The sequence below is a fragment of the Ceratotherium simum genome, chromosome 29, assembly GCF_057802395.1.
Source record: "Ceratotherium simum simum isolate JZ-2026a chromosome 29, ASM5780239v1, whole genome shotgun sequence".
Classification (NCBI taxonomy): Eukaryota; Metazoa; Chordata; class Mammalia; order Perissodactyla; family Rhinocerotidae; genus Ceratotherium; species Ceratotherium simum.
The window spans coordinates 36949340-36958063 of record NC_141928.1 but is presented as its reverse complement, the minus strand read 5'-3'; positions in this window follow the sequence as shown (position 1 = coordinate 36958063).

Here is an 8724-nt window from a genome sequence, read left to right as displayed (position 1 = left end):
TCCTATCAGCCATTTCTCATAAGACAGGACTCCTGGATTCTCCCCTTCAATTTGGTTTTATGGCAGAAGTTTCATCCCAGCCTGAAGGCAGGAATGAACGAATCCATTTCAACCATGGGCAGGGCCTAATTTCAGGTGCTGTCTGGGCTCCAAACTGACAAAAAATAAGACCTTATAAATTATTTTATTAAATTCTCCTGCAATTAAACCTCTTATAAAATACAACAGTGACCCCTTATCCACAGGGGATACATTCCAAGACCCTCAGTAGTTGCCTGAAACCATGGATAGTACCAAACCCTATATGTACTGTTTTTTCCTATACATACCTATGATAAAGTTTAATTTATAAATTAGGTACAGTAAGAGATTAACAACAATAACTAATAATAAAATATAACAATTAGAACAATATAGTGTAATAAAAGTTACTGTAGATCTTAGCAACCTCAGCATATGATTTTTTTTCTTTCCTTATTAAGTCGAGAACTTTCACCTTTTCACTTAAAGGAAGCACTTTATGGCTTCTCTTTGGCCTATCCAAATTGCCAGCATAACTACTCTTGCACTTTGGGGCCGTTATTAAATAAAATAAGGGTTACTTGAACACAAGTACTGCGATACTGAGACAGTTGACCTGATAACCGAGAGGGCTACTAAGTGACTGGGTGGGGCGGGGTGGTGTATACAGTGTGGATATTCTGGACAAAGGGATGATTCAAGTCCTGGGTGGGTTAGTGTGGGATTTCATCACAGCACCACAATTTAAAACAAATTATTTACTTCTGGAATTTTCCATTTAATATTTTCTGACCATAGTTGATTATGGGTAACTGAAACCATGGAAAGCAAAACTGCAGATAAGGGAGGACTACTGTAGGTGGGGAAAAAAAGAGAGACACGTGAAAAGTAAAACATCCCAAAAACTGTCACTTGATATTCACAAAATATTACCTCTCCTGTGTTTTATATCAATAGCCCCTGGTAGAGTGGAGGTTTAACCTTTTGGTTAAAGCTCCAAGCTGCCTCCCTGCTTCCCTTGGGAGTTGGAAATCCAGGTCCTGTGCCCCTATTTCTCTTCTCCTTAAAACCTTGGGTCTCTCTGATTGAACACTATTCACACACCTGTACCATGGGGCTCGTACTCTCTACCCTGCAGAGTCAGTGGGAGCTTTTCGAGATGATTCAGCCTCCAGCTAAGGCCTCAAATTTGCCTGATCTCCCACTAAGCACCCTACTCACCCTTGGGTCCAGCCTATCTTTCTGTATCTGGATTCCCCGATTAACTCTGCCTTCACGTGTTTTATGAATATATACACCCACTCACGGAACCACCACATAGATCAAGATATGGAATATCTATAGCTCCCCAGAAGGCTCCTTTGTACCTCCTTCCAGCCGATACCCGCCCCTCAACAACAGCCTCTATTCTGGTTAGTTTTGCCTGTTTTTGAACTTCAGATAAGTGGAATTATCCTGTATGTACTCTTTTGTGTCTGGCTTCTTCCCTTCACCATCATGTCAGAGAGATTCATCTACGTTTGTGTAGCAGCGTTTTGTTCTTTTCCATTGCTGTGTCCATTGTGGCAAATGATTCCAACATCATTTCAATTTGAGTCCAATGTGTGGCCAAGATTGAGAACCATGGCTCTGGTTCACAAGCAGGGTTGAAATCCCATCTTCAGAACTACTTGACTTGAATTTCTCCCTGAAATGTCCACCATCAGATGGTGTTTGGGCTCAACTAGTCATCTGGCCTCACTCAGTTACCATAGGCCTCACTTGGCATCAGATTAATTCACAAGGGTCCAAGATAAGAAACAGCATGCCAGCAGGACAGTAATCTGGTCCTTCTCTCCAGCAGGAGTTCTTGTAGTGATTCAGTGATGAGTCTTCTTTGGCCCCCCTGATGACAGCTCAGGTACAAGGAGACAAGATCACATGAGTGAATGTGGTGACAACCTTAGTTTAGAAATGCCGTGTCCCAAATAGGAGTCAATACCTTGCATCCCCTAGGCATAGCTTTCAGGTTCCCTGTGAGAGATGAGACTACTTACAAGAGTCACTGTGCGTAGGGAGGCCCAAAGCCATGGCTTCCCACCAGATACTTACATATCCTGGCCCAGGGGCACTTTACCAATCAAGGGTTATTTTTACCATAAGCAATGCTGCCTAATACCTAGCTGACATAGCACCTTTATATTAGACTTCCAGGGGGACAGAGCTGTAAAGTTAACCAAATTTGTCCTAAGAGAAGGAGAAATGAAAACTCTTTATTCATACTCCCTTCAGCTGACACGCTGACCTTTATAGAGTAGTTAGCTAACAAGATTAGGTCTGGATATGTCCATGTTCCTTGAGTGAAAAACAATATTTGGCACATGAAGATGCATAATAAATGCTTTTCAATGAGCAAATTAATGACAAATAGCAACATTATAGGGTTACATTCAACTAAAACAAAACAAAACTACTTGACTACTCTGTTACCTTGAGCAAGTCTTAATTTCTCTAAATCCCTGCTCCCACTTTTGTAAAATGGGAATAATGATAGTTCCCATCTCATTGGGACTGTTGTAAGGATTAAATGAGATAATGTATGTAAAAGACATTATGAAGAACTACACTTAAACTTTATTACTATAGATGGAGAGAGGGGGCCTAGACAGAGAAAGGGATTTGCACCAGGTCACATATGGTGGCAAAACCATCCAGGTCTCCTGACTCCTGGCCCAGTGGCCGTCGTCAATACCATGTGGCCTCTTCACACAAGTTGTCTTACCCAGTTAATGTTTAGGAAATAAGAAATCTAGACCAACCAGGGTTTTCATCCAGGAGAGAAAACCATTGGGAAGGTCCACTTGCCAACCGGTGGACCCCTCACCCATCCTTCACAGGACAGTCCATTCAGGTGCACTTCTCTTAGTAGTGAGGGTGAAATCAAGATTTTTCTCAAGGGCATAAGGAAAGGTGAAAAATATGTTCTCAGCTTGCTGCTGACTAGCAGACGAAGGGCAAACAGAACCTCTGAGCATTTACTCTTTGAAGGCTCTGGTTCCTTTCTCCTCTCCAACAGCCGCTGCAGGGAGGGGGATGTGAAAAGCAATATGATCAGAATGTAATGAAGGAACAAATCTCCCTCGGAGTCAGATACCATTGTTAAAAAAAAGGCACCATGGGCAGAAGCCTTAAAACCAGAGGCTTCCCCCAGTGTTCTTTGAATCCATTTTTAAAGCTGTTAAAAACACCCTTAGAATAAAACTGCCATCTTGTGAGGACAGGTTAGCCGTCTTTCCGCCACGGGTTAGCTCAGCTTCAGGGCTAGCTCAGCTTCAGGCTTCCTTGAGCCACACTCCCTCACCTCCAGCCTGTTCTTTACAACACATCATGGTGGGCTTGATTATAGTCTCTCTTTCCAACTTAGCAAAATTCAGTTACAGTTAAAATTTGAAGTGAACTGAGGAGAGACTACAGGGACAGTAGTTCACTTCACGATGCATTTTATTTTTGGATTTTCACATTCACTAATAGTTTCTAACGTGATTGGCCCATTTGTATTTATCAGTGTGAGTTTGGATCAGGTCAGTTTGTGAGTGGGGGGGTGCTCAGCCTATATATAGGATGAGAGCTCACTCTGCTATTGGGCTCATGGCTCAGACTTAGGGTTCACCCTGTACCTGAGATTAGGGCTCAGTCTGCGGTGGGCTATGAGTATGGTCTGTGACTAGGGTAGAGACCTGTCTGTGATTAGCATCAGGGCCCAGTCTGTGCTGGAGTCGTGTCTCAGCCTGTAGCAGATATCACCTTTATTTGTGGTGAGCACTAGGATTCCATCAGGGGCTGGGGAGAGGGCTCTATTCCACGAAAGAAGGCAGGAAGCATTGGTCAGGTGATCTAAGGCCTAAGATTCCATTGAGGGGCTGTTAGGACAGGGGACTGAGCAGATGGGGGACCAGAGAATCAAGGAGAGGGTCAAAACAGAGTTGGTGGGGGCCGGCCTGGCAGTGTGGTGGTTAAGTGCGCACGCTCCACTTTGGTGGCCTAGGGTTCGCGGATTCGGATCCCGGGTGCGCACCGACCCACTGCTTGTCAAGCCACACTGTGTGGTGTCCCATGTAAAGTGAAGGAGGATGGGCACAGATGTTAGCCCAGGGTCAATCTTCCTCTGCAAAAAGAGGACTAGCATCTGATGTTAGCTCAGGGCTGATCTTCCTCACACACACACAAAAATCAGAGTTGGCGACCCCCATCAATATGTCTTAAATTTAAAGGGCTGGAAATACCTAGTGTGAGTGAGGATGTGGCGCACCTGGAACTTTCTTCTATTGCTGGTAGGAGTATAAATTGCACATCTATGTTGGACAACTGCTTGGCAGTCTATACAAAGCTAAGTATATGTATACCCTATGGTTCAGCATTTCCACTCCTGGAAGGAACAAACAATGGCTACACACAGCATGGGTGAATCTCATGAAATACTGTTAAAAAAAGAAGTCAGACACCAAAGAGTAGATACTATATGATTCCACTTTGTGAAGTTCAAAAACAGGCAAAATTAATCTATGATGATAGAAGTTAGAGGGTGGTATGGACTTGAGGTGGCATGACGGGGCCTTCCAGAAAGATGGTATGGTCTATATTTTGAACTGGATGGTGGTTACACAGTGAACATATATAAAAATTCATTGAGATGAACATTTCATATTTGTATACTTTACCATGTGTAAGTTATATCTCAATAAGAAAAAAGGAAGTAGGTAAAACAATATAGAAGTGTGGTTGGCTAAAGACTGCTTGAGGAATTAATTTCACGGTCATGACTTTCTGCCATGACAATTGCAATGTTACTACCATGGCTTGTTCAGCTTGGGGCGGGGGGGGGGCACGGGGGTGTTGGGAGTGGGAGGGTGCAGCCTTGAAGCAACCACTTGGGCAATCATGAAATGTAAAAAGCCACAAACTAGGTGTCAGAAGTCCTGAGTCTGGATCTCAGTGCTCTGCTGAGCATCTAATCCATTGGGAAGAACTAGTGTGTTGTGATCAGTCATGAGGTGAGTTACAAATTATTCACTGGTAATTATAAATCACTGAAGCTTTTAATAATTTTATCCTAACTCATCTGAATTCATAATACATGCATTTGGTTAAAAACAAATTAAATCTTATAAAAGAGTATACAGTGAAAAGTCCATTGTCCTTCCATCCCTGACTCCAACACTAGTCCCCCATTCTCCCTCTTGAGAGGCAACCCCTGTCATCAGCTACTTAAATATCCTTCCAGAGATGGTCTATGCATATTCATGAATGATTTCCTTGAAGAAAATCAGAGCAGATTCAAGGTATGCCTATAATAATGTTGCTTGCATACTGAATGCTTTCTTTTATTTTCAAAATGGAATTAACATTTCATTATAAAAATAATACATGCTTAAAGGCCCCATGTTGCTTTGCTGCCAAATCTGTCATGCTGTGACATGTACCAAATCGTAGTAAGGATACTGGGGGACCTAGGAAACTTAGAAATGGTTACGGGTTACCAAAAAGATTTTGAGAGACTGTTTAAAATATTTACCTTTGGAGAGTGACATCAGCATCATGGCAGATTGAGCTCTTCCTTTAGTCTCTCCCCCCTAAGATACAATGAAAAGGACACACATAAACCAACAGAGGATACCCACACAGCACAATAGATGTCTGAGAGATCCACACAGTCATACATTTGAATGTGGGGGTGCTGGACCGCCTAGGAGGCAGTGAAAGGAGGTAAGGGTATCGCCTCTCCCTCCCATGTGGCAGCAACCTAGGGGCAGAACCTCATGGTGGCTGGCACATGACCCTGAGAGGAGAAGGGAGAGAAGGCAGCCCTCCACAGGAAGGCTTGCACTCTTGGAGTTACCTCCCAGTCTGTGGGAATGTGCCACACAGAGGCAGCTAAGAAATCATGGGGGCATCCACACCAAGCTGGACAGACAGTGAGTGCAGAGCCGGGACTCAAGGGATCATGCACATGAAAGAAAGCACCCCTCCCCCCACTCCTGGTGCACCAGTTCGGTCCAAGGGCCTTAGCGGTGGATCTCCAGGAGCACGTGCAAGCAGCAGTGGCAAGTGGGCAAACGCAGATAGGCCCTGTCAGCATAGCTTCCAAAGGACACACACAGCTGCCAGAGATTGCGGCAGGCTCAGAATACACACCTGCCCATGGCAGCAGGTGGAATCTGCAACCAGATACAATCACTATGTGAAGGCACAAATCCACACCATCAAATAGTATGAAGAAGTATATTAATACTCCAGACCAGAAGGAAAATGACAAGCACCCAGAAATCAATCCTAAAGGCACAGAAATTTACAAACTAAATGACAGAGAATTCAAAACAGCTATCATAAAAAAAAAACTCAACGAGTACAAGAAAACTCATAAAGACAGTTCAATGAAATCAAGAATAGAATTAATGAACAGAGGTAATTCTTCACAAAAGATATTGAAATTATAAAGAAAACACAATCAGAAATGTTGGAGATGAAATACACAATGAATGAGATACAGAAAAATCTGGTGTCCTTAAATAACAGAGCTGATATTATGGAGGACAGAATTGGCGATTTAGAGGACAGAAATATAGAAATGCTACAGATGGAGGAGGAGAGAGAACTAAGACTAAAAATAAATGAAGAAATTCTCCAAGAAACATCTGGCTCAATTAGGAAATGCAAAATAAGCATTATAGGTATTCCAGAGGGAGAAAGGAGCAGAGAGATTGTTCAAAGAAACAATAGCTGAGAACTTCCCAAATCTGGGGAAGGAGCTGGAATTACAAGTAAAAGAAGCCAATAGAACTCCTAATTACATCATTGTAAAAAGACCTTCTCCAAGGCATATATTAGTAAAACTGGCAAAAGTCAATGACAAAGAAAAAATATTAAGGGCAGCAATGCAGAAGATAATTACCTACAAAGGAACCCCTATCAGGCTTTCAGTAGATTTCTCAGCAGAAAACTTACAGGCTAGGACAGAGTAGAATGACATATTCAAAATTTTGAAAGACAAAAAGTTTCAGCCAATAATACTCTATCCAGTGAAAATATCCTTCAGATACGATGGAGAAATAAAATCTTTCCCAGATAAACAAAAGCTGAGGGAGTTCATTGCCACAAGACTCCTCTACAAGAAATGATCAAGAAGGCCCTCATACCTGAAAAAAATAAGAAACAGTTTACAAAGCCTTGAACAAGGAGATAAATAGGCAAACAAAATCAGAAAACTGCAGTTCTCTATCAGAACAGATTAACAAACAATCACAACATTAAAGATAAAGGGAAGGAAAACATCAAAAATAAATATGATCATTTCATTTTAACCACAAACTCAGAACACAAAATGGAATAAGTTTTGACAACAATAACTGAGTTGGGGAAGAGGAAAGGAAGGAACCTGTCTAGACTAAGGAAATAAGAGGCTATCAGAAAATGGACTATCTCATCTGCGAGATCTTTTATATAAACCTCACAGCAACTGCTAAACAAAAAACCAGAACAGAGACACAAATGATAAATAAGGAGAAAACCATCATAGAGAACCACCAAACTGAATTGGCAGTCTGAAATACATGGGACTAGAAACAAGGGAAATACAGAACAACTGGAAAACAAGCGATAAAATGGCAGCATTAAGCCCTCATATATCAATAATCACTCTAAATGTAACGTATTGAATTCTCAATCAAAAGACACAGATTGGCTGGATGGATTAAAAAACAGGACTCAACAACATGCTGCCTCCAGGAAACACATATGAGCTCTAAAGACAAACACAGGCTTAGAGTGAAGGGATGGAAGATGATACTCCAGGCTAATGGCAAACGAAAGCAGTTGTTGCCATACTTATATCAGAAAAAGTAGACTTCATATAAAAAAGGCAATGAGTGACAAAGAAGGGCAGTATATAATGATAAAAGGGATGCTCGACCAAGAGGATATAACACTTATAAATATATATGCACCTAACACAAGAGAACCAAAGTACATGAAGTGACTATTAACAGACATAAAAGGAGATGTTAACAGAAACACAGTAATAGTAGAGGACCTTAACACCCCACTTACATCAATGGATAGATCATCCACAAAGAAAGTCAACAAGCAAATAGAGGAATTAAACCAAAAATTAGACCAAGTGGACTTAATAGATATATGTAGAACACTCCATCCAAAAACAGCAGAACACACATTTTTCTCAAGTGCACATGGAATGTTCTCAAAGATAGACCATATGCTGGGGAAACAAGGCAAGCTTCAATAAATTTAAGAAGACTGAAATCATAGCAAGCATCTTTTCTGACCACAATGCTATGAAACTGGAAATCAAAAAAGCTAGGAAAATGACAAAGATGTGGAGACTAAACAACACGCTACTAAACCACCAATGGATCATTGATGAAATTAAAGGAGAAATCAAAAAATATCTGGAGACAAATGAAAATGAGAATACACCACACCAACTCATACAGGATGCAGCAAAAGCAGTCCTCAGAGGGAAATTCATAGCAATACAGGTGCACCTTAACAAATAAGAAAAATCTCAAATAAATAATCCTGAACTACACCTAACAGAATGAGAAAAAGATTAACAAACAGAGCCCAGAGCCAGCAGAAGAAAGGAAATAATAAAACTTAGAGTACAAATAAGTGAAATTGAAACAAACAAAAAAAACAGTGGAAAGGATC